Genomic DNA, 27,898 nt, shown 5'->3' on the forward strand with positions numbered 1-27,898 from the left:
ATATTAAAAAGAGGCATTAGATTTATGATTATCGATAAGGAAAAGTGCTGTGACATAATATTAAGTAAAAAAAAAAGTTGCAGAGTACTATTTATGATTTCACTTTTAGAGAGAGAGAAAAATTATCTTATATATGTATACATACATATATATGTTGGTGTATATATTGCAGTCAGAGAAAGGAAAAAAAATAATCTGAGAAGTGGGGAGAAGGACAATGAACTTTTCAATATTCACCTTTATGTTGTTTGAAACATTTAAACAATCATGTATTGTCCTGTGACTGTTTTTTAAGTAGAAAAGCTTTAAATAAACAGGATTTTTTTTTCCTGAACTTGACTTTTATGAGTGATAAATATAAATCCAAGAAATATGGAGATGACGATCCCCCCAAAACCTACTTTGAGGGTATGTCCTGAAGTTGAGGGATTCATCTTCAGCCCTCCTAACTGTCTGTATTCCATCCAGACAGTGGGACTCAAAGTGGGACCTGCAGACCACCCCCAGACCCAGAAACTGGGAGTAGAGTTCAGAGACTTTATAGCAGTTTGCCGGAGTAATTTCATGTCTGTTGAATGTAACAATTAAAAAAAAATCTTAATCAGGCTTATGTTTTTATGTCTTTTTAATTTCATTTTTCTAGTAATTCATTTTTATTGTATTTTATAAAATTATCAGTCCATGACTCAAACAAAACGGTTAATGAAGCACAGTTCTAAACAGTGAGAGTTGATGTTCATAATGATAAAACATAGTAATATATTTAGGAACTTTAATAATGAAAGATTAAATCTTAGTAAACATATTAGGACTATGCTAATATAATCAAACTCTTATGAAAAGATACCAAATAGATGAGAAGAAAACTTTCGGGTAATCAGAACAGATTTCTAACCTAAGTAAATGATTAAGCAGTTTCTCTCATTAAGAACAATGAACTCTAGATTATATTTATACGTGAAAACTAAGAGAACTGGAGAATAAATGAAACCCCAGATAACTCCAAGAGTGCAACCAAAGACAATTAAACTTTTGCCAAAACTGTGGATGAGAAACAAAGTTGACCTGACTTTCATTTTTCTCCCCTCTCATACTTCTGAGTCAAGATGCTAATGATGACAGAGAAAGGCGGTAAGAAAGAGAAGCCAGGGGCCCGAAGGGGTGGGAGGCGGGGTCTGACTTTCCTGAGTTGACTCTCTTTTAAGTTTCACTTACCAGTAATCTACACTGGACGTGGGGAGGGGCTGGGAGAGAAAGCGTTTACATCCTCCTAAGTCTTGTGAGTTTTCCACACCGAGACATATTTTCTAAAATCAGAATGCACCAAGTTATCGTTACCAAGAAAAACTGGCTGGAAGAAGAAAGAACCAAATAGGCTCCCAGCCAAAAGCTAAAATAAAAACCATGATCATTTGTAAATGCAAATTTCTTCTCTCCTCCCTAAAATTTTTAAACTAATGCTAAAGTGAGGTGCACTTCCAAATCTGGCAGCTTAAATAAAAATAACTGTGAATGCCACGGTGGTGGATGAAATGCTTTACAATTCACAGCTGTAGTGCTGAAATAGGGAAATCCTGGATTCTCACCAAAGGGGACACAGGCATTGGAAGATCTATGACACAGTTTGGTATTTTGAGGATTTCTGAGAAGTTAGAAAAAATTGGGTTATTTTCATATCAGTTGGACTTTATACGACAAGGGCACCCTAAAATGAAAAGAAGCCCTGTGTATGGCGGTGCTGTGATACTATATGGAGTCCTTGTAACAAACACTGTATTCAAAAGAGGCTGAGAAATAAATGAGTCTATGGCCCTGGGAAGTGGGGCAGGTGGTGGGCAGCTGGGTGACCTTTTAAAGCATGGTTCCCGAGAGACAGTCTTCTGCCCCACCTGCTCTGCTTCAAGGGCACATCAAATTGGCCCCCAAATGATGTCTTCAGTGGGCAGTGATCAGTTAAACACCTCCTCTGTCAGCACCCGGGAGCTATGTGAATGAATGCAACTGAAAGACAAAGTATGTTAGGCCAGACAGATCAGTGTTAACAAAAGGCAGTCTCAGGCCACCCCGTGGTATTTATGAAGCTCTCAGTCTGCAGTGATGCTGAATTACCTGTAAATTTAGCACTTAGAAAAGGTCCGCTGAGGAAGAACTCCAAAATCCTTAGTCCAGCTGGATTTCACCTCCCCTGGATTTCCACCAAGCCTACTGAGCAGGGTACAAATGGTCGTCCCCTTTGTCAAACCTTATGCCCCCTTTCCACCCTTTGTCCCCCTGACCTCTTTGTGACAGCTGACACTGCTCCGCGGCTTTTTATTTTCTCTTTCAATTATCCTCTCTCCCCCGGCTTAGCTGCTTCTGCTGTTTCCTCCCTGGCTACTGCTCCTCTCTTTCCTTCCTCTGCTTGACCGAGGGTGCTTCCCAAGGCCCTGGGTTTCTCGCGCTGATAAATCATCTGTTTGCAGGGCATCAATTCTCTCCTCGCAGATAATCCCCAAACCATCCCTATCCCCTGCCTTGGACTCCCCTCCCTTATTTTCAGCTCTCCAGTGAACCATTTTTCTAGCACGTGGTGCCTCTACTGCATGTTTAACCCATTCGAAAGCCTTCATTTCTTCCCCTTGTGTGATTGCCTCATACAAAAGAGCCTCTCTCGTGACTCACTCACTTCTTCAACAGCAGAAATGCCACCCAGTCCCCTATCATAGAGCCTTCTTTACATCTTCAATTCCAATCATCCAAGGCCTGTTGATTCGTTAAATCTCACCTCTGTCTCTTGCTACCCACTGGTACTGACCAGACCCCGTTTAGCTCAGAGTAACTGCTTCTCCTCTTCTTCCCAAATTGGCCAACTCGCTGCTGTCATTTTGATCTTCCAATCACCACCCCTGTCATTTTGATCTTTCCATCACCGTCCCCAGCGATTCAAGAACCCTCCCCATCACCTGCATCGCCTAGTAATGAGGGGTAAGTAGAGCAGGGTTGCCCAGAGCTCAGGCTCTGGAGCCTGACAGCCGGGCTTTGAATCCCAGTGCCACCACTTCATTGCCCTCCGTCTCCTAAACCCTTAAACGAAGTTGATAATATCTTCCGGAGAGGGCTGCTGCGAGGATAGAATTAGTTAATAGATGTAAAGAACTTGGAATGGTGCCTTGCGCAGTGAGCACGGGTTCGGTGCTAACCTCTGATGGCTCCCAGCTAGACTGGCCTATCCTGTGTGTTCTTCTCCCTCTGTTGTCATCCCTGCCCTCATCCAGCTTATACTGGGCAGAGACCCTTTCTCCTCCCAGCTGCTTGATACAAATTCCACCGATCGTCAAGGCTCAGGGATAATTCCCACCCAGCCGGTGGCTCTTCTCCAATTACTCCAGCTGCACCTGTGGCTCCTGCCCCTGAGAACTCCCATAATACTTTCTGGATGTCCCTAAATCAAGTTGTTCTTTAAATGACCAAGTGTGAGAGGCAGCCCACACACTGCAGAGAGCATTTGTTCTAGAGCCAGAGGCCTGACTCTTTGCTACGAGTTCCCCTGAGCTCTCAAGGTCTCTGCCCCTCAGCTTCTCTCTGCCCCTCAGCTTCTTTCTCTGAAAAAGTTATACTATTACCTCGCTGATAAAGTTTTCTCAAAGACAATAAGATCATGTAAAGAAATAAGATCATCACTTTGTCAGGCATATTAATAAACACTGGTTCCCTGCCAGTGAGACTGTAAACCCCTCAAGAGCAGCTCACGTTTCTCCCAGCTCCAAAGGACAGTACGATGCAGAAATTCAAAAGACCTGTAGGTGAAGGGAAGACCGATATAACCGAACCCCTTCCAAGCCTAGAGATTCTCTGTCAATATTCCGAAATGGGCTTTTCCATAACTGTGCTAGATAACTGACAGCTTCCAACATAAAACGCATTTTCACACACTCAATATGCCAAGAACATAAGCTGATCTTATGTTTGCTCTAATGAGGGATTATGTGATCCAGCTCACCTTTACCTAACTCTTATATGATATTAAGACCTTTTTTAGGACTCATTTTGACAAAATCCAGAAAGTCCACGGCAAAAGAAGAAAGAGAAATGGCAACACAAAGGAACCTGAAAGATTTTTCATAGCTAAACAGGGAATTTTGAACCACAACCTTAGTCATAAACCCACAACAGGCAAATCAGAAGCAGCGAAAGATAAAGTATGCAGGGGAGAACCAGGGTTGAAGTGGGACCTGGGTTCAGGGAGTGGGTTACAGCACTCACAAGACACGCTGCCGGAAGTGGTGCTGTACCATCATCACGGCCGCCCCCCACCTGACCACCCCGAGCAGCCTCAGAGGAAGCAGACAACCCCCATACACTTTCCAGCTGCATCTTGGCAGCCACAAAGTACGCACACATCACCAGCCAACGTACAAAATTATATCAGCAGCATCACTGTGAAACGGGGAAAATCTTCAACTCGTGATGAGTAACCTGTGTTATTTAGATTCTGTCACCAAGACCTAATGCTAAGCTTAAGGGGAGACCCCTCTACACACACCCACACAAGCCTGATAACTGGCTACCCGAGAGCACGATCTCACCATCAAATATTCGGGGCACTTAAAAGACCAAAGCAGCAAATCCTCTAGTGGAGGGTGGGAGCCCACGGTATGTGTGTTGGGGGGGGGTACTTTGGGGTCTGTAGCTCTGCTCCCCCTGGTGTTCAATGACCAATGGAAATATGTCACTGGGTTCAAAAGGAGGGAGGACTGTTCCCTGCCATACAATCAGGCTTGACAAAGAAAAGACCCAGGGCCCTGTGACCGCCACATTGTCCTACCAGTGAAAAGGCTGGATCTTACTGAATGAGAGTAATTCACACGTTTGGAGCAGTATTCTTGGAGGGGGCTGCTTCAGAAATTCACGTCATATAAGTCAAGTGGAGAGAAAACAGGGAAAAAATAAGAGCAACTGTTTACAAGTCATTTTTAAAACTTTGCTCTGTTCCACTTGAATAATTCTTTAATCACCATTTTAAGGAGTTAAATTAAAATGCACCTGCACTGTAAATCAGGAGAGAACACACCTGCTCTTCCAATATGACTTGAAAATAACTTGATTCCCCCATCATGCTCTCATTTGATATTTAATTTGGAAAGCAAGAGGAAAATTTGAATAAGCTCAAATTCTGATCCTAATCCTGACATGTAATCCCTAAAGAAATCATCAGTGGACATTAGAGAAAAATGTGACTTTTAAACATATAACCATAATCCAAAATACACACTTCACTGACATCACAGTAACAAGGAGGGACCTTCTAGAAAACGCAAGAGATGTCCATCACAGCAATACAGGTATGAAATTTTCAGTCCCTAAGCACTATGTCATAAGTTCATGTCCTATTCTCCACTCTAAAACCACCGATAATAGCAACAACGGTCTGTGTCCACTGGGCCACATTTCCATTTGCCATGTAACTTGCCTAGGGCCACCCTGAGTCAGACCACAGAGGAAAAAGGAGGATTTCTTCCTCTGCCCAGTCTGCTTAAGGTTGGCAACTCTTGTCAGTCTAAATATAAAATACCCATCTTTAAATGATCAGCATTAACGTTAAGAACCTGCAAAGGAAGACACTGAAGTCTTCTGTGCTGGCAAATCCTAGAACTACCGTTCCTTCACACAGGATGCCTATGGATAAATGTCTGCCTTCATATTTTTTTTTTTTTTCTAAAAACAGGTTAGGGAATTTGTAATTGCCTTCTTTGCAAGAATGCAAATGCGATTGCCTGCAGAGTCCCCTAATAAAAAGAGGAAGGATTGGGGGAAAGTTCAATAAAGTTTTGGGAACTGTAGCTTTCATTATAGATTTGGAGATTTAATTTCCTACCATTTATCCCCACCTCTAATTCCTCATCCCCCAATAAACATAACCCCAGGTACTCATTCCTCATTACACCCTAGGATAATGCTGTCCTGGTAACCATCTCATCTTAATTATCCACTACTCGTGTGGCAGAACTTCTCTTGGAGAAAGAAAAGTGTAACTGTAAGAGAAACCCTAGTAATACAAATTCAGTCTTTTAATATCTTACCCCTTTCAAACTCTATCTAGATGAAAGAGTTTGCTATTTTCATTCTTCCTTCAGAAAATGTGTTAAGGCAGAAAAGTTCTTCCACCTTAGATCCTTTTGTAAAGGCTGCCTTAATATTTATTTTGATGTAGTATTTGAGGTAACAAAAATCTGCAGTTTTTTACTACATATAAAATAGTAAAATACTAATACTATATATAAACAACAAAGTCCTACTGTATAGCACAGGTATCTATATTCAATATCCTATAATAAACCATCATGGAAAAGAATACATGTATGAATCGCTTCGCTGGATACCAGAAACTAACACAACATTGTAAATCAACTGTATTTCCATTTTTCAAAAGTTTGCAGTTTTTAACTGCCGTTTTCGCTTTTCTTCACAAAGCCAAGTTTCAGCCTCATCTCCAAGATAATTTAATAACTAAGCTGCCTTTGTAATTCTACTTCTACATATATGCCCAACAGAAATGCATTGTGTGTTCACCCAAAGATACGTACTAGAATGTTCAACCTCAGTGCTATTCATAATGGCCAGAAGACTGAAAACTACGCATAGAGACAACAGTGGTATATTCACACAATGGAATACTATACAGCACCAAGCATAAAAACTCGACCATTATATGCAACAGCATGAATGGATTTCACAAACACTGAATGAAAAGAAGCCAGACACAAAACAGTACATGATTCCATGTATATAAAGTTCAAAAACAGGCAAAGCAAATAGAGTAACAGGTGTGAAAATTCGAGTGGCTCAGCATAGCAAAATTGAGCTGAAGAGCTGGATTCAAATTCAGGATTTTATCATTCATCATGCAATCTTGGCTTCTCTGCCTTCTACTTCTATAAAATAGAACCAACAGCAAAGGCTGAATGACATAACAGTATACTTTTAGCAAAAAAAAAAAAAAAAAAAGAAAAAGATATGCAAATGCTTATCACTGTTGCCTGAAATATTAAATGATATTGTACTTACCGAGAATTCTTTAAGTTATAAGGTTGTATACTAATGTTAGTATAAGTGTAACTGGAAATACAGTATTACAAATTTTGTTATTTAAAGGACTTCCTAACAATTAAAGATATGCAACATTTACACTACTTAGACCTTACACTCCTTCATCCTCAAACTCAGCTGACCTCTCAACTGCCTCGTGCCTTCCCATCTTTTCTCTCTTGTTCCCACTCTACTCCCTTCCTACCCCGCCATGCCCTCTTCCCTCTGCCTGGTGGAATCCCACCCACTCTTGAGTGCCTGGTCAAGGCACTCCTTCTGTGGGGCACCCCTCCAGGCCATGGTGAACTTTCTTTTTTGATTGAGTGCCTCTACCAAGTGTTTGCGACAGTTCTTGGATCAGAGCGTTGAATAGCTATTTATCTCCCATATCATCATCTAACAAGTCATATGCTCATATCTGGTCTCCCTAGTATTTACATAACAAGTCATATGCTCATATCTGGTCTCCCTAGGCTGTATTTTTCCCTAAAGGCAGGGACCTGTGTGATATTTATTTTAATCGCCCTCAATGCTCTGTATGTTGCAGACACTAAATAAATGCTTGCTATACCGATGCTCTTTTGGTGTGTTCAGGAAAGCAGGCATCTCTGAAAGTAGGATAAAGGCACAGACTGGGGTTTCTTCTTCGAGTAAGTGGATTCAGTCGGTGGCATCTCATCTCTACAATTCTCTGTGTTAAGCTCTGATATTCTTTGCTCTGAGAGCTCTCAATCACGCTACACTTTGGAATGCAGACTAGCACTTTCAAATAGAAATATAATGTGAGCCATATATGTAATTTAAAATTTTCTAGTAGCCTGCATTAAAAAAAAAGTAAAAAGAAACAGGTAAAATTTAAAACATTTTTTACTTAAACTTATATATTATCATTTCAACATGGAAACAGCATAAAAAATTATTAAAGAGACATTTTGTCCTTTCGGGTATACTAAAACTTTGAGATCCAGTGTATATTTTATACTCACGGCACACCCTCGATTTGGACTAGCCACATTTCAAGTGCTCAAAAGCCACAAGTAGCTAGTGGCTACCAAACTGAACAGCACAGGCTAGACTGGAATACGTGATTTCAAAGCATTCTGAAAAAATCTAAGATCAGGTAAACCTTATAGAAATAGACAGTAATCTTCCTAAACCTTGCTCTTAAAAATTGAAGAATATACTTCAGGCAATTGTATTTATTTTTTAACATCCTTATTGGAGTATAATTGCTTTACAATGGTGTGTTAGTTTCTGCTGTATAACAAAGTGAATCAGCTATACATATACATACATCCCCATATCCCCTCCCTCTTGCGTCTCCCTGACACCCTCCCTATCCCACCCCTCTAGGTGGTCACAAAGCACTGAGCTGATCTCCCTGTGCTATGCGGCTGCTTCCCACTACCTATCTATTTTACATTTGGTAGTGTATATATGTCCATGCCACTCTCTCACTTCATCCCAGCTTACCCTTCCCCCTCCCCATGTCCTCAAGTCCATTCTCTAAGTCTGTGTCTTTATTCCTGTCCAGCCCCTAGGTTCATCAGAACCATTGCTTTTTATTTTAGATTCCATATATATGTGTTAGCATACAGTATTTGTTTTTCTCTTTCTGACTTACTTCACTCTGTATGACAGTCTCTAGGTCCATTCACCTCACTACAAATAACTCAATTTCATTTCTTTTTATGGCTGAGTAATATTCCATTGTATATATGTGTCACATCTTCTTTATCCATTCATCTGTCGATGGACACTTAGGTTTCTTCCACGTCCTGGCTATTGTAAATAGAGCTGCAATGAACACTGTGGTACATGACTCTTTTTGAGTTATGGTTTTCTCAGGGTATATGCCCAGTAGTGGGATTGCTGGGTCATATGGTAGTTTTATTTTTAGTTTTTTAAGGAACCTCCATACTGTTCTCCATAGTGGCTGTATCAATTTACATTCCCACTAACAGTGCAAGAGGGTTCCCTTTTCTCCACACTCTCTCCAACATTTATTTTTGATAGATTTTTTGATGATGGCCATTCTGACCAGTGTGAAAATATGTGCAAATGAAGCAACTGACAAAGGATTAATCTCCAAAATATACAAGCAGCTCATGCAGCTCAATGTCAAAAAAACAAACAACCCAATCCAAAAATGGGGAGAAGACCTAAGTAGGCATTTCTCCACAGAAGATATACAGACTGCCAACAAACACGTGAAAGGATGCTCAACATCACTAGAGAAATGCAATCATTAGAGAAATGCAATTGTATTTTTAACAGCTATTAAGTTCAACAACAATCTCGTTATCTACTCAGTATTTAAAATGGTGATCAATCTAAAATTCAGTAAGTTGCTAAAATTAATAAAAATAAATTTATAAATTATAAAAAAGTTTGGACCTGGGACTGTCTTATTCATTTTATGTCTTCCCAGAGCTTTGAACACAGGAAGTGCTCAGTATATATTCATGATGAATGAATGAATGAAAGAATGAACAAAACAAGCAAGCAAGCTGGTAGCAAAAAGTCTAGCTTTCCACCTCACAATTACTAATATGATAACGTGTGGTGACATTTATTCACAGTCATTTATGGATAAAGAAATCAAAACTTGAAGAATCTCACTAAGATGGAATTTAGATGTTAAGTCAATCCTATAAACGGAGGGGAAACCCCGCTAAATTAAAATTCAAACAGAATCATAATGCACTAAAGTCATTAAAATGTCTATAGTACTTTACGTTTTATAAAGCCATCTGTCATACATTATCTCATCTAGATGACATATATACACCACATATTATCTAAGCCAACCATCAAAGTACAGTTTCTTTATCCTATATGCCAAAAGAAAATAGATCTGGAAAGATGTGCATAAACCAAGTAACTCATGGTTACACCGCCTTCAAAAACATCTTTTATTCATGAAAAGTTTTCCCTATTCATTTTTGCCATACAGGGAAGCATACTTTATATCTGATTGTAAGTCATTTACGTTTACTTCTTTGTTTTGGAATCTTATGACTATCATGTTAAGTATTAGTTTTACTGTGGACATCAAGAGAATAAATGACTAATTACATAGAGGGAAAAGGATGAAATGAATCATGGGTTCCACCTGAACTTCATCAGTTAAAAGGATGAGTAGCAAAATCTCTAAGGAAAAAAAAGAGATGAGCTTAAATTAGTCATGTTCTTTTGAGGGGGAAAAGGTAAAGCTATTTTATACTTGCCTGATAGCAGATCTAGAATCTAAAAGATAAGGGGCGCTGTGGAGAATCACTGTAAAATACTCAGACTTCAAAGGTTCCTATAAGGTCAAAATATGGAATATGTACAAGCAAAAAAAAAAAAAAAGGCTAAATATAAAACCAATCTATTATGAGATGCTTTTATTATTTAAATGTCTCTTTTGAGTATTCTTAACAGGTACTCAGAACCTTAATCCACTCTGGAAATTTTAAAGAATACAGAAGAAAAAAATTGAAGAAATTAACATAATTTTAAAATAAGAAGCTCATCCTATATATTAAAAAGAAAAAAATCACTATTATATTACGTTTTAATTGCTATAAGCTGCCCCAGTACATAAGCAAGCTAACTTTTACTTTAGGGGAAAAATGGACAAATCAATTTCAAATGAATTCAGCAATAAAAATTTGTTTTGCTTTATGTATACATAACACACTAAGATTTTTTTTTTTTTTACTTTTTAAAAATTGAGATATAATTGACACATAACATTATATTTGTTTCAGGTCTACAACACAGTGACAATATTTTGTGAAACGATCACCCAAGTAAGTCCAGTTAACATCCTTCACCACACATAATTACAAATGTACTTTTTCTTACGACGAGTAGTTTTAAAATCTACTCTCTTAGTAACTTTCAAATATAGAATACGGTATTATTAACTATAGTCAGGCGTTTTAAGTTGATAATGTCACCTATGAACTGGTAATTTTCAGTTGAGTTTATAGTTTACTAAATAAAATCACTGAATCTTAAGAATTATGAAGAAGGACCTTAGAAACAATGAGCCCAGTGCCTCTCAAACTTTAATGTGTAAGTGAGTCCCCAGAGAGGTTCTGATAAGATGCTGACTGTGAGTCCATAGATGTGGAGGGGGCCTGAGATTCTGCATTCTAACAAGCTCTGGGTGATGCCGATGATGCTGGTCCAGGAACCACACGTCGGGTACCGAGGCTCCAGTCAAGCCTAAAGGAGACCCCACAGCTTTTGCTTGCGCATCTCCAGCCACCAGGACCTGAAAACTGCCTGTACCAGTAGACACTGCAGGGATCTGACTTGCGGAGCAACAAAGAAAGTTGGCTTCCTCTTCTAATGATGGAAGAGAGACACCCTTTCTCTCCCTACATCTCCTTTTTTGCAAGGTAAACTTCCCCACTTCCTTGGCTACTCTTAGAAGTGATCAGTTTCCAGATCCCTAAAACCTCCTGATCACAGAGGATGCTCCCTCCATGGTCAACATCTGCCTTAAAATAGTCCCTTGGGACGGGGCACAGTATTCCCTACATGGGACAGCCAGGCCTGGGAACAGTTGAGCAGGACCCCTGCATGGCCCCATCTAAATGCCACGGTTCACCTAACCTGACTCTATGCAAGTCTCACCTTCTGTCAGCACCAAAGACCACACTGCACTGGCAGCTCACAATCTTGTAGAGAAAATGGTACCAAGCAGGTGTGCAAATTCTGTTCTTGAATAGGTTTTTTTTTTTTTTAACCCAAATGTAAGAATTTACATTTATTCCTGTTAAATGTCATCTTGCTACTTTGGGCTTGGCATTTTCTGAGGTAATTTAAAAATAACAAATCAAATGAGAAATATTTTCAGAAAATAACAACTCACAAAATCCATTTCAAATTTATTATCTAATATGTAATACGTATACACATATGCAAAAAACCCACACACTGTTAAAAAAATTATTATAAAAAAGCACATCATTGGGACCACTTTTCAGGCTGGAAAATAAAACATTTTGAGGACCTTGGAAGCCCCCAAAGAGTTCCTTCCCCACCCTATCCCACTCCGTCACCTCTAGAGGTAACCACGACACTGATCTTTTTGGGTGGCAATCATTCCCTTAATTTTCTTTATAGTTTTAACATCTATATATACATCCCTAAACAATCTACTTAGTTTTGCATGCTTCTGAACTTTACATAAATGGAATCATTCTGTACATATTCTTCTGTGTCTTGCTTCTTTCATTGGACATTATGTTTCTAAGATTCATCCATATTGGTTCATGCATTTTTGTTTAACAGACACTTACACAGAACTTGCTACATGCCAGTCATTCTCCTAAGCATGTCAAAAATATTAACTCATTTAATCTTCCTAACAACACTATCAAGTAGACACTATCATTTTCCCCAGCATACAGATGAGGAAACTGACGTGCTGTGAGGTTAAGAAACTTGCCCAAGGTCACAAAGTAAGTGGCAGACCTGGATTTTGAACCCAGGCAGAATCCTTGCTCCTCAGCACATCTCCACACCCTCCTGTATGTGGTATTATTGGCTCTTTTTGAGTAAGATTGCTAGATTGTAAGTTAGTAACACGTTGAACCTGGTTGGGTAAGAAACTGTTTTCCAATGTAATTGTATCAAGTTATACTTCTACCAACTATCTATAAGAACTCCCATTCCTCCACATCCTTACCAACACATGGTATGTCAGATATGTAAATGTCTGCCAATCCAGAGGGTATGGTATATTACTACAATTTTAACTTGCATATGTTTGATTATTAAACTAGCTGTCTGGGTTTCTTTTGTGAAGTGCTTGTTTAAGCATATGAACGTATAGCATCATTTTTCTATTGGGTTGTCTGGCTTTTTTTTATTGATTCATGTGTTCTTTACATATGTTGGACCAGTATCATAAATGTCCCACAAATATCAATCAATCACTTTGGGCTTGTTTTCTCACTCTTCATGGTTTAATGAACAGAAGTTCTATTCACAATTTTTTCAAACAACAGAAGTGAAGGCCTCCTCACACATTTTAAACTTTTTGTACTATTATAGAAGAATTTCCTAGGGCTGCACTTAGAATCCTTCATAGCTCTTCATTAATTATATCTTAAGAAGGTCTAATTGGGGAGTGGTCAAGAAAAGGACAGTATACTGACAATGACTGATATGGAACAATAAAGCTGATGAACCTGACATCTATAAAATCTCGAAGGATATCAACTTGGGAATTTGGACCATTTCAGCAAATCCCACAAGATTTCGAGGACATATACAGATCCAACTCCTCCTTTTAAGGCTTTCCTGTCGTCCAATCTTCTCTTTTCTCCCCAACACCTACCACACTTACCTCTACTATTCATCCTGGCCCTTGATCACATCCTGCCGTGCACTGTACTTCAAATGCTTCATGCTTATATATGTCACCTCCAAGATGAAACGTAACTTCCCTACAGGCTGGGACTGTATTTCACACACCACATCCTGGGTCTCACAGAGTTCGCTTCGCTGCAAAGAGCAAGCCCCTCGATAAGTAATTCTTGATTTGTGCAAGAAGAAAGTTTAGGACAAATTAAGAGAACTTCAGAGCCAACATATTAGGAAACTGTACAAAATAAAAACATAAATCAGTTCGAAAGATATTTAACACAAGTTGAGTGAGAAGAAAACATTGATGAAAAATATATCTGAAATGGTAGCATGGGAACAGGTTATAAGGCTCTGCTGAGGACTTTGGATGTGTTCAGCGGGCAAGAAGCCATAGGTGATTTTTCAGGGACAGTCAGTAAGTCCATTCATTCATTCAACAAATACGTGTTTAATGAGCAGCCCCTTAGGGCCAGACACTTTTCCAGGCCCTTGGACTTCCACAGTGACCAAAGGAGACAAGGGCCCCTGAGTCCCGGAGCTGATTTCATAGTGAGGGAGACAGATGGACAAGCAAGCAATACATACAGGAGGCCAGAGGGTGATAAAAGCTATGGAGAAAAGGAAGGAGAGGAGTGGGCTTGGGGTGCCTGGGAAGGAGGATGGTTCCCCCCACTCCACAGGGTCAGGGAAGGCCTCTCTGATGGGGGCAGGAGACAGCTCAAGGCCACAAGGGAAGACTGTGTGTCCCCCGGGATCTCCTTCCCATGCCCCCAGACCTACCAGGCTGTATGAGCATTTTAACAGCAAGAAGGCAATTCGAAGATCCCTATCCTCTTTCACACCCTGAGTTCTGAGCCTCCTACCCACCCTAAGTCTCCCCAGTCACCCCACCCCATCCTGATGCATTTCTGACCCCGTGCAGATTCTCCAACTTCAGGCTGGTGGCAGAGCCATCTCAACGTCTTGTCCTCCTTTGCAGATTTCCCTGAGTCCAGGCCTACTTCCTCCCTGGCTTCTGAAGCTGGGGCCTCCCTTGGGTTTTTTCCTGCTTCCTCAGAATCCAGCCTCCTTCCCAGGATGCATTCTTAGACACAGGTGGGAAGCCAGTTCAGGCTCCCCTTCCAATTTTCTTCTCGCCTGAAAGACCCCTCCCAGAAACCAGCTGCGGGCAGGGATGGCAACAGGAGGACCCGAGGCCACTGCAGGGCCTCCATGAGCAAGAGGCCAGGGTCAGGGAGGGGAACCATGTCGGTGCACGTGTGTTCACATGGGTGATATGTATACAGAGTGCGTGCATATGTGTGCAACATGCCTGGGTCTGTCCAAGAACGATGTGAGAAAGAGTGTGGGCATGTAGGCAGGAGCAAAATGAATCTACAAGAGCAAATGAGAAGAGGTGAGTGTTCACACAGAGAAAGAAATGCAAAACTTGCCAAGAGAAAGAACTAGAGGCCCAGAAAGGAAACTCTACCAGGTAGCAAGACACCAGGGTAAAAAGAGTAACAGGGAAGTATAAGTATTAAAAATCAAAAATGCTGAGAAGATGGCAGGAAGCAACAACAAAAAGATCCATCTAAAAGGAAGTGTGAAAGAGGCAAGACCGACACAAAATTTCAACGAATAACGTTCTTATTTTGCACTTCTCTTTATAAAGCATTTATATCCCAGATCAAGGCTGATGTAGCAAGCAAGGCACAAAGGCCACTGGCTCTAGTAGCTAGGAGACAAGGGATGGAACATTTCTAAAGATGAAGTGTTTAGAATGAAAATAACTATAAATGTAAATGCAGATGCTGGTCTCATAGTCTGGAAATTCAGTTGCTTTCACTACAGAATGTAAAAAGGAAAGGCTCTTGGGTAAGACCTCTGCAGTACAGAGCTAAGAGAGTGATCGCTGTTGGTCTGACCAAACTGCAGGCAAAACAAACCGAAACAAAACAACAAAACAAGAATGCTCCCACACAGAGATGCGAGTAGATAGATAGGCTGCAACATACAAGCACACACCTAAATTCCCTGTGATGCGCAAGGGTCTCTGGGCAGCCCTGCAGCCGTGGAAACGGGGCAGCATGCTCCTTCCTGTGATAACTGTTCCTTCTCCACTCGGCTGTTTCCTCTGACTCGCATTTTCTGTGACCCTTCCTCTTGGAATCCTCTGACAATGACTCACATGGCAATAGTCTAGTCAGCGGTCCCACAGCCCACCACAATAGACACTGTGTAGGAGGTGGGCAGCTTGGCGGACCAGAGTCTGGACCAGTTTTTTCCTTTCTCTGTTCAGGGAGGATTTGCTTTTCAGCCACATTTCCCTCAAAACACAGCCCCGACAGGAGATGCTTACTGCACAGATTTCTAAACGATGAAATGATCTGAGTTTGGCGACTTGGTCATAACGAAACTAAAAACAGTAAGATGAAAAAACAATAGTGTGATCGTCACACCTACAAAAAACAACTTTATACTTGGGTGAAATCAAGAGATGAGGAAAAAAAAGCTCAAACTAATATTTTCCAACCTTTCACTAACACCTAGGGCTAAAACCACATGTTTTGAAGGTCTTGCACTGTGTTATTATTAGAAGTCACAATTCTATTGATACTGATGAGTCATTTGTATCGGCGGAAACCAAGAACTTCCATCAACATCATGTTACACACAGTCACTGTGGCTTAGCTTTTTCTTTATTACTGGTCAAAGCAGCTTCAGCATGCTTATTGAAGCCCAAAAAAAAAAAAAAAAAAAAAAGGAGGCGAACTCCACAAGGGAGTGCAAAGCGTTCCTTTCCCCAGCTGATCTCACTTTAATCATTCTTCTCAAGATGGCTTAGGATGCTCTGATCAACTTGTATCTGCAAAAGGAAGTTTATTTATAAACCTCAAAAAAGTAACATTTTCACTTTCCGATGAAAATAAGCAGAACTGAACTCCAAAAACAAACAACGAAACCATTTCTGAAAACACACGCCAGCTTTAAAATGACCCAAGGTCAGGTTTGGGGTTTGGGGTTTTGTTGTTTTTTTTTTTTTTTAACCTTAATAACATGCAACAGATATAAACAAAATCTGTCATTACTTAAGGACTTGAACCACACAAAACAAAGTGGGGCTGGCCGCTGAGCACCCCCCTGCCCGCTGCCCTGCTCCGGGCACACATTCCTTACTCGTGCAGGGAGAAGTGGGGCAGGTCCAGGTTACACCAGGAAAGCCTAAGTTAATGGTTCAGGAAGGTTCCTCCTGGTGCTTCGGAGGAAATAACAGCATAGTCCCTTCCCTTTACTCTCATCCCCCTTCCCCTGGCCCCAGAAGAGTCCCAGAAAATTAAAAGGAAGTAAAAATCGGTTTTCTTGGGGGCTTCCCAGAAATGCTGTGATGCTTAAGCAGTCTCGGCCAAGGCAGAAATATGTCCAGTTTTCTACCTGGGAACCAAGGTCGGCAGTGACCACAGATCTGAAAATAGCCTCCCAGCAGCTAAATGGCTGAGGTGCTCTCCAAGGCAGCGCTGGTGCTGTGGGCAGATTACAGAGGGGCCAGCTGAGGGCTGTAACAGCTGCATGAGTCAGCACTCGCTGCTCGTAGGAAACTGCTGACATGCTGAATGACTCGCGCAGGCAGAAGGTGCACACACCTACCCGGGCAAAACAAAAACAAGGTACATGCAAATCGGCCAACAGGAACCTCTCTTCCCTCGCAGTTCCTATTTTCCAAGGTTAAACCCCAAATAGACACAATCTATGCCACCACTCAAAAATAGCAGTCACAACTAATAATAATGAAGACTGGTAATAAACAACTCACTCTCCGTGTTGTGATGTGTGGAACAGCTGCGTTCAAATCTCACGAGCCAGTTAATTTTAAGCGGTGTTAATTTTAACTGGATTTAACTGCTTTTCCTCCCTTCTGAAAAAAATCAAAATAGTTACCCTATCGACCACAAAAACTGGTAACAGACAAGCACAGTTCCTGTTTTTCAGAGGGGACTTACTTTCAAACCCACAATATCGAGATGCTTAACATAAGTGGAAACTTAAAATTTATTGTTTGATGTGGGAGCTTAAACCTGAACACAAACTCAGATCCCACAAACGTTCTGGTGTAATCACATCTCAGACTGAGTCCTATACATCTTTCATCTCCCTTCTCTCACTTAATACCAGAGCCAAAAATCTAAGAGGAAAATGGGTTGTCTGGAACTCAGGACACATTTTCCCACAGAAACAACGCTATGTTCAGAATATTCCATGAAGGCTGTCTCAAATTTAAAATATGAGTGAGAGGTTACATTTATAGTTTACAAAGAGAAAATAATACTATAACAGTAGTTCTTCCAAAGCCAATTAAAAATTCTTGATTGACTGAGGAAACGTCTAATTAGAGGAAGATGGCGGACAGTCTTCTAGATGAGACTTTTGGACTCTGTTTAGTTTCACCCTGGTCCTCTAAGCACGATTTACATGGTTAATTTCACTTTAAAATGCATGACGTTCTCTTACTTTGGCATAACATACCATTAGAAAAATCTTTACAGTTGTGAGTACTGTTTGTTTTGTATGCTCCAAAAAGTTGATCAAGAGTCGGAAGAAAAAAAAAAAGAAAGGAAGAAGGGCTACAAAGAGGGGATACCAGGGAGAGGGGAACAGAAAGCAATGGAGTCAGGGAGAGAGGAAGGCACAGAGGCATAACTAAACAGAAGGCAGAGGAAAAGTAGGAATTAGGGAGAGGCGCTCCACTAGACAGTGCACTCCGAGAGAAGGGGCGGAACTCGTCACCCAGCTGCTCAGAGATCCGACCTCAAAGGAAGAATGAAAGGTTAAGAGTCCAGCAGGACATTTCCACAGACTGGCGCTAGATGGCGCCATCAACTCAACATAGCATGGTTGCTGGAGGCGTCTGCGTCGGGGAGGGGTAGAATGGAGGGCAGTTCAGACTCTTCACAGCTGGGTATTCAACCTGCAACACTTCTATCTAAAAGAAGCATGGCTTCATTAATCAATCAACTTCTCCAAATGTCCAGATGTCACCACCAACCGTGCTAAACGCACGGGGCATGCCAATTTTGAAATAGACTTAACTCAATTTTTATAATAAAACTGTGGGCTGGGGAGGCAGATGAGTGAAATCCATTGCTTTTTTTTTTTCTTTTAAAATTCAACATTTAAGGATAATAGAATATTTCGGGTTTGCCGCTGCTACTGACTAACTGACAAAAATTCCTAATCACAGACCAAGTGGTTTTCCCCGAAGCTCCGTTTAAATGTCAAATAACATACCATCTCATTACCCGGGTTTATGCGATCAGATCAAGTATCTGGCAAGAGAAAGGTGATGCTCGCTGACAAACATATTATCACATTAAAAATTATCTGCCCTTCTATTTTTTTTAACATCTTTATTGGAGTATAATTGCTTTACAGTGGTGTGTTAGTTTCTGCTGTATAACAAAGTGAATCAGCTATATGTATACATATATCCCCACATCTCCTCCCTCTTGTGTCTCCCTCCCACCCTCCCTATCCCATCCCTCTAGGTGGTCACAAAGCACCGAGCTGATCTCCCTGTGCAATGCAGCTGCTTCCCACTAGCTATCTATTTTACATTTGGTAGTGGGTATATGTCCATGCCACTCTCTCACTTCATCCTAGCTTACCCTTCCTCCTGTGTCCTCAAGTCCATTCTCTATGTCTGTGTCTTTATTCCTGACAGGCCCCTATGTTCTTCAAAACCTTTTTTTAAAATTTTTTTTTTAGATTCCATATATATATATGTGTGTGTGTGTGTGTGTTAGCATACGGTATTTGTTTTTCTCTTTCTGACTTACTTCAGTCTGTATGACAGACTCTAGGTCCATCCACCTCACTACAAATAACTCAATTTCGTTTCTGCTTATGGCTGAGTAATATTCCGTTGTATATATGTGCCACATCTTCTTTATCCATTCATCTGTCAATGGACACTTAGGTTTGCCCTTCATATTTTCAATATTACAGTGGTTTATATGCTCTAATCTGCTTGTCTGTATTCTCTGTCTCCAGGGTTGGGTTTATAAAAAGCCCTCTCTTCACTCAGAAATTCCCTCCCATCACTAGGGTACCTACCAGTGTATGAAATTCTACTAGTCCCATCTCTAGGGTTTTACTTCTTTGGCTTTGTCTCCTATTAATAAGCTGATGCTTCAGAAAGAATTAATGCACTAGGTATGCTCAGTTATTTATACCCCAGTAACATGGTTTTCATAAAAATCCTTTTCTGAGATTGGTTTTGCAAGGGAAGGAGGGGACTGGTTAAGGACACTGGGTGGCCTAAAGGCAGCAAAGCACAGAAGAAGTCAGGGCAGAAAGCGGCCACTGGGAGAACTGAGAGTGAACCTTGCTGGCTTCTTTAGGATTGCAGCAAGGACCGTCACCCTGATGCAGATCTTCCCAAGGAGATATGTGAAAAGTAAGGGTTAATGCTAAGTATGTCTACATTTTCCTCTTGCTGAATGGGTAATAATGTCTTTTATAGTTAATTTCTTTTTTTTTTTCACAGTTTGACTCTTCAGGGCTCATTCATTTGCATAATATGGAAGCTTGAACCTATATAGATGTTCTACAAATCAATGCAAGTAATTCTCATACTAAATCAGCAGCTTTAATTTAAGCTCATCATTGTTTGCATAGAAATCTTTATGCACTCATCTGCTTGATTTTTTTAATCACTTAAAACCTCCAACAGTGACACACTAAGCATCTCCCCATTTAGCCATCTCCAAAATCTGCACTAAACACTGAAAAATAAGCACAGTACATTCATACGCTTGATCATTTCCCAAATTAAGCTTCAAGCGCATGCTTCATGTTCCAGCAGCTCCAAGGATAATGCCGCTTGACTAAAGATGTCAACTTGGACGTCCAGCCCAGGACAGAGCTGAGTCAGCGTTCTAAACAGTGACCCTGCAAACCCGGGGTAATCAGGGTCACTGCCAAACCAGCTGCCTAGCGGAGTCCTTTAAAACCATTCAAATCTCCTGTTGAAGGTTGCAACATGCTAATCTGGCAAGATAATCTCTTCCTGAAATTGACTAGAATGAGAGCAAAGGTTACCTGCTTTTATCTGTTACTAGCAGCTAATATTTCTAATTAGGAACTCTAATGGAATTGGTTCTGAATGAAATTCTTCCTCCTCAGTAGAATAATCTACCTATTATAGGAATGGTTTCCTACACCTTTTCCTTCCTCATCCAAAAAGAAAGGAAGGAAGGAAGGGAGGAAGGAAGGAAGGAAGAAAGCTATAAACAAATTATTCACATAACAAGAGGGTAGGAGCATGAGTTACAAGAAAACCCTGGGACCAGAGTCATGGGATTCATGTTTTGTGTCTAGTTCTTCCTTTGTCTTTACATGTCATCACTTCCATGCTCTGATCCCCAGATGGACACTTAGAAGTGAGGAATGCAATTCTTAGAAAGTGAGTCAGATGAAAGACAACAGATACATTCACTCAGGTTCACTGAGAAATTATTTTTCAATTTTATCTTTCAGATAGATGCCAATAAAATATCCAGTATTTCAGGGTGAGATGGCCTATATTTCCACTTCTGAGACCTGGTAGAGAGCAAAAAGGAAAAGGGCGTTCAGAATAGCACAGTGGTTAAGAGAACAAGTTCTAGCATCAGACACCTAGTGTCCAATCCCAGCTCAGCTACTCATTAGCTGGATGACATCTGTGCCTCACCTTCTAATGATCACACCTGCCTCTAGGTGGTTGTATGGATTAAATGAGTTAATATCAGTAACACACATAGGAGGCTCCCAACACAGGTTAGCTACCACTAGAGAAAAAGAAAATAGAGGAGTTTTAGCATACACTAAAGTCAATTTGTTTTAAATAGACACTGTCCGCACTCCTAAATTGTGCTAAGAATGGTCTATATAATCATCCTCGGTCTGCAGAGGCTGGAGACCCTCCCACTCTCGTGTGGGCAGGGGCTTCCGATAAGCTGGACTCACATTTTCACTAGAGACCCTCGCCCGGGGCCCACACACATCAGCCAACTGGGAGGGCATGGCTGTGTAGCTTCTAATCATTCAAATATTGTCAAAACGACCCTCAATATGTTCAAAATAAGAATGCTAACTTGCATTTTTTTCCAAGTATAGAAGCGAACAGTATTCTTGGCAATTAACAGTTCTGTTTTTATCAGGTTCTAAAGACACAGGTAAATAAATCAATTCTGGACTCTGTATACAGGAACAATTATTTGCCAAAATGACTCCACGGGTTATAGCATGGTTTATGCAATACTCCAAAGGGCCACAGACAGGAGTAAATTAATAGGTTGAGGAGAGCTAGCCTCCAGTTTCAGACAGGCCCTAACGGTAGTTCACGCCACAATTCCTCGAGGAGGACAGCTCCAACCTCCCAACCCGGTCACATTCTCCAGTACATCCTCCAGTGCATAAAATACCTTTCCTTCACAGAACTTGCAATAAGTTATCTGTGGCTGTCTGATAAATGCCATCCCTCCTACCAGATGGGGTGCTTCATGGGGGCAGGGCCAGCACTGGCTTTGCTCTCCGCTAGCACCATGATCACCTAGCACTGCGCCTGCCACGTAAGAGATACTCAGTATACGTTTGTTTAGTGAATGAATGAGGCACTTGCCTCTAAAGGATGGCATTTCTGGACACTTAGCCCATTTTATGGCATCCATGAGCTCCTGTCGCTCAGGAGAATACAGGAAAATAAAACCTGCTGATAATCTGTTGGTACTAGGAGACGAAGCAAACTTCCTGAGCGGCACCTTCACTTTGTTTCTCTACTTAAAAGAACGGGAGTAAACACGCTGGGCTCTCCCAGCTTTAAACTCCAAAGTGAAAGTCCAAGCTAAGCCTTCTATGGAGTAGACTTGTGAAGAGTCTGGAGGAAACTCCTGAAGCAATCGCAGGGGAGAGACAAAAGGATGGCGCAAGACTAACTTTGACAACAGACTTGGAAACTCAAAAAGTTTTCCTCTGCGACTAGCCTGGAGTTTGTCCACATGCCAGCTGCAGGCTCAGAAACAAATGGAGATAATCACGAGAAGTATGGGAGGACTGGAAAGGGGAGGATTTAAATGCTTGGGAAAGGAGAAGATGAAAGCTGACACAAGCAGGAGAGGGAACCGGCAACCAGGCAGCCGCTTGCAGGGGCATCAGCGCCGTGTCCTACTGCCGCCAGGAGAGGAACGAAGAGGTCAGGGAAGCAAATGACACATCTCAGAACCAAAGGCCAATTTATTATCAGGCTGAGGAACAAAAGAGAAGTTAACCAGGGGAATATGCTGGAGAAGTGGTGATTATGAGGTCACTGGGGAAGACTGAGAGACATTTTGGCTGTAATTCCAATGACCAGAATGAACAAGCACGTGAAATGCTTTCAGATTGGGGAGATTTATTATTTTGGAAAAAAAATAGCTCAAGGAAAAACAAAGGCAACATTCCTGCCTGATTTTTGAAGTAGTGCCATTAGTAGGACAAGGTTCAATTTCCATGTTCTTTAGAAAAGAAAGGGTCCTTGAAAAGGACATCCTGGTGGTTTTAAGGAGACTTCCAGCTTTAGGGAAGCTGAGCAGCATACTGATGGTAAGAGTAAGTTTCAGTTTTAGGGAAACTGACATTTGAAATTAACAAAAAGAAAAAAGGGAAAAAAAGTAAAAACCTCCAACTGACAAAGAAAGAACTACTTTTCTATTAAATATCATCCCAGACCAAGAAAGATGAGTAATATTCTGGGCAATCTGAGTTTACAAAATGTTTCACAGCAGGTTTCAGTTTGGACTTGAACAATTTGTAAATATTTACATAAAATTTAAAAATGGAATAGAAATGGGTTATATGCTGTTGACAATACAGGAGTGATTTTCTGTCATTCCCAAGGCCTTGGTGCTGCTTTCCCTAACTCGGCTTCAGCTCTGCCAGAAGCTTCTTATTTTCTTTCCCAGAGTAATGCCAATTTTTGCAAGCAGCCCTGACTTCTGAACTGCTAGTGCCTCTGATAGGGTCATATGTCACTGGAGCCTCTTCAACATCCCAAAAAGGAAAGGAGGAGACAGGGAAGCAGATGCAGTGTTTGCTGTCTGAATCGCAGGTTTTGACAGATACGTTGCATATTGAATCGTTCCCTGTTCCTTGTACGTGAGGGTAAGAACTGGGTTCTCTGTATGCTATGACCCCTACCCCACGCCCAGTCATTGACTCAGGGCTGGATTGTGTATATAGGACAGGAAAATAACCTTTAGACAGTCAGGACAACACACACTGCATTCTGATGAAATTCTTTCCAACGAGAACCTTCCTATTCTGTAGAATGGGCACAATGCCTGCTTCATAGGGTTGCCTTGAAGAGTTATCAAGATTATGTGCAGGGAAAGCAGTTAGCACTGTTTCTGGCACGTGGTGAACATTCAAGAAATCACAGCTATTGTTTTAGTGGGTGTTCGCAAATGTCAAATTCTCATGGAGGAGTCCTTAAGGCATTAAACAGGCATGTTACACCATGTGGTCAATAACAACTACATAGAGGGCAGGTGACCCAAAAGCAATGGATTATTTACCTGCAGAGGATTATACGGTGCCCTCGATATTAATTATTTGGACTTTCACGTTGTATCCTCTGTTAAAAAGAAAGCTATCGATCCCTGAGTGGGACTCAGTGTTGATTTCATTTGATTTAGAGTTCTGTTTTTCTTGCATTTTTCAATTTTCCTGACCGCGGTTAACCATCCACTTGGTGGAGATTCACAAACTGTCTTCCTACGTGCCAGGCCTTTAGAAAATCCCCAAATACAGAAATATTAGACAATAAGGCGTTTTAGCTCACTCAGCAGTGGGAGTCAGGGAGCCTGCAGGCCAGCTCTGGAGCTTTCAGTGTTCCCACCCAGTGTTTAGAAAATGTTTGAGTGAATATTTAAAAATTAGGGGATTCCACATTAAAAACCCTGATATCCAGCTTCCCTCGGAAAAATCAGAAGGTGTGGCAACACAAAGCCAGTATTCCCACCCATTCCTGCCTGGCAACAGTCGACGACAAGGAACTGAGACACAGTAGTGGTTGCCTGCCACTCCACGTCGTGCCCCCTCCTCACGGAGACCAGCGAGAAATGAAAATGAAGGGCCCCATGTTCAAGGATTATTAAGGCTCTCAAGAAGACAACAGCAGAAGATTAACCACGTGTGAGGTCCTTCTGAGAGGGGGAAGGGGCCCTGTGCAACAGTGCAGGTCACATGCCCACGAAACTGGCCCTGCTGCTCAGCCAGACAGGGAGAGTATTTACTTAACTGAGTATAAGCCAACATTTACAAGAAGCCAGACAACGTACCCCCTGAAATCTGAGGTATACAAAAAGTAGAGCAGTGGAGCCCAGCCCTGCTGAGCTAGACAGCCACTAGGATCTCTCTCCTCCCTTGTTAAGGCTGGATCCATACCAGAGACACTAGGCATGAGTTAATCCAAGTAAAATTAAACCGCTCCCAACAATACAGATTGGCCTGAGCCCTTTTGTTGGCATCACAGGAGCCTCGATCACAAATTCTGAGGAACAGCTCACAAGCGCTAATGAGTAAGTCCCCATTGGCTGTGCAGACAGTGGGCTCAGAAGTGAAGCGCTGGCCTAGGAGAGATGTGAACGTGAACCTGACCATCTGGCTCTCTGCGACTCACTTTGATCACAAAATGAATTGCAACAAATTGAAGAGCACATGGCTAGAGTTAATTGTCTCATCTGTAATCTGAACCTACTTTTAGGCAGTTACCATTACCCTCCATCAGGTGGAAACGTTTCTGACTACCACTGCAAAGTGCATTTTCCTGATGAACTGTAATGGGTCATTAAATTCCATATCAGAACAATACTTTGCATTTATGCAGTGCCTTTCATCCAGGGATGTCAGAGTAGTTTGCAAATAATTAAGCCCCTCACACTGCAGCCAGAGGTGAGTGACTGGAAGGGACTTGCCTGAGGGCACTGAGTCAAAGGCATAACTCAAAAGAATGGCTCTCTTCCAGGCACTGATAATACTGAAAAGTGACTTGCGGGGTGCGGGTGTCCCTGACTCCCTCCCTCCCTTTCTGCCTTACCTCTTCTCCTCTATGGAAGATCCTCACATGCAACATACAAAGAACTGACAGGTAGCTAACAGGCATGCATATAATTTAGCTATGAGCTCAGACACACATATATGAGGAGAATGTTCTTCCACGTAATCCTGGCATATACAACACGAAGTGACATTTCAATCCACCTGCAGAACTGACGGACACCAAAAGAATGAACACATTTATGATTACCAAGTGGCAAACGTAATGTCTTCCAAAATGCAAAATGAAAATATTATTCAGCACAAATAAAGTATGTTCTAACAAAAGTACTTTATTCCATGGTTGTGTTTTCCATTTCTGGGACCCCCATTTGAATGATATTCAAGTTTCAGGAACAGCAAATAGGATGGAAGTGGACAATCAATGCATGTTTTAAGGCAGAACACTAGGAGGGAGAAACATTTCAGCCACTCAAAGTTTTGGGGTGAAATGATAAACTCCTGAAGACCTGAATTTATAATGGAAATGCTGACAGACCTTTCACGGGAGCAGTTTGAGTGCAACACTTATTTAGCAATCTCTCTTACAGACTAAAGACTAATTCTAACAAGATGTCATTTTGACTCACGTTTACTATTACCTGGAAGAAGGAAAAACGCCGTTTACTCGCGAGCTGCGAGCTGCCGGAGCACCAGGGTGGAAGCAATCTCACATTTTAAGCAAGACGCCGCCGCCTTACCAAAAGAGCCTCTCCACCGAGGGAGGGGCAGCCCTTCCCGCTCAGCTTCTTTCATGTCAGCCGGAGCCTTCGCAGCTCGACATGACTTTCCTACATGTTACATTTAAATGATCTGAGAAAACCGTTATCAGAGTTAACAACTCTAATTTTACTCTAAACAGACAAAAGCAAAATATCTCATTAGGCATCATCTCCGCCAAGGTTCGCACTAGGCAGGAAAGGATTTTTATCTAAAGTAATTACCCTTTTTAGTTAAACACACTCAACAGATGAAATTTACACAGGGAGTCAGAGACTGCAGCACTAGACAGTGAAGGTGAAAACCGAGGAACGCCGCGTCCCGTCGCCCGCCCGACAGCCGGGAGTGTGCCGCTCAGTCGGGGGTGAGGCGCCCTCGTCCCTCTTGTTTCCCAGGGCCCAAGGGTTGCGGCGACGACGGTGACCGGACAGGCAAATTGCGAGGCGCTCCTTCTCGGGCCACAGACAAAACCATCGGACAGCGGTTGTGCAGGAACTTCCCCCAAGTTATCAAACTCCCCTACACGCGAGAGGATGCTGGGGATACCCTGCGCGCCCGCGACCCCCGAAGCCAGGGGTGCGCGACCCCTTTCACACGCGTACACCCGGCCCTGCAGGCTTCCTCTCACGGTCCGAGTTCCTGCAAATCCTCGGCCAAACCGAGGTCGCTGAGATGCTCACTCGAGTCCCCTCTCGCAGCTGGGGTAGCCCAGGAGCGCCGCCCGCCTCCCTCTCCATCGGCGCTCGGCTCCTGAGCACCCACCCAGCGAGAGGAGGAAAAGTGCGAGACCCCACAGGGCACCTCGGCGTGGGGTAGGTGGAGAGATGTACCCTGGATAAACTCTTCTCCTAGGTGGAGCTTCTGGGGCTTGCAGACTGAAGTGTGGGCAGGGAGAGGAGGGTGTGTGTTGCACTTTGATTTCATGCAGAATCTTGGAGGAGGAAGGTGCAAGATTTCCCTCTCTGAAGGCACAAGCCCCTCGGCTTGAGCTCCCTGGGACGCATTTCAATAACCCGGTCATTGGTAGTAGTGATTCCACCCAGCGCGCAGCCCAAGGTCTGCGCCGCGAGCCAGCAGCCTGCCTCTTCCCGGGACCATAAACTTGGGCTTTGATGCCCCGCCAGTCGCTGTGGTCCCAGCTACCCGGCGGCGACTGACAGCCGAGCGCAAAGCTTCGCGGAGCAGCCCCGGGCGCGGACGCCGCGGGCAGGGAGGAGGCCGCCCGGCCTGGCACCGCGGTCGCGCGCTGGGGGCCGGGGCGCCCGGGCCTCGCGGGGCCGGGAGCGAGCCGTGGGTCTGACAGCTGCTTCAGCTCGCGCGGACGCGCGCCTCCCTCCAGCCCGCCCTCCCCACGCCTGACTTATTACCCTCTGCTCCTCCTCCCCCTGCTGTTCCAAAACACCCGTCGACGCGAGCAAAATACAATGCCGCCTCGCCCGCCGTAAACAGCCAAGAGAGAGAGCGCACAGTCTTCTCAGCGCGACCGCCGTCTCGGCTTCCACCCCCTTACCGTTCCTAGAAAATGCCATAAAAGCGGGCAGGGCGCTCGGCGGGCGGCTGCGCGCCCGGCGGCCGCGGCTCCCTTCCCGCGTCGCTTCCCCACGCTTCCCCTCCTGCCCCGCGCGCCCGCTCCCCCCGCCAACTTGCCCCG

The 27,898-nt window shown here is 42.6% G+C and overlaps 1 protein-coding gene and 1 long non-coding RNA gene across 2 annotated transcripts in view; both read right to left on the reverse strand.

The window, feature by feature from the left end:
* BACH2 (BACH transcriptional regulator 2) overlaps positions 1 to 27,898 on the reverse strand; it is a 360,814-nt gene that overhangs the window by 332,444 nt on the left and 472 nt on the right. The gene's annotated exons all lie outside the window — the stretch shown is intronic.
* Positions 714 to 27,850, reverse strand: LOC149747855 (uncharacterized). The gene is made up of 3 exons (XR_016395153.1): positions 17,231 to 27,850; positions 16,852 to 17,060; positions 714 to 16,285 (listed from the first exon to the last, which is right to left on the reverse strand). It is a non-coding gene; the product is annotated as an uncharacterized LOC149747855 (long non-coding RNA).

This window comes from Delphinapterus leucas, chromosome 12 (assembly GCF_059928025.1).
Source record: "Delphinapterus leucas isolate spDelLeu-1000000601 "Yukka" chromosome 12, BTC_Dleu_Yukka2, whole genome shotgun sequence".
Taxonomy (NCBI): domain Eukaryota; kingdom Metazoa; phylum Chordata; class Mammalia; order Artiodactyla; family Monodontidae; genus Delphinapterus; species Delphinapterus leucas.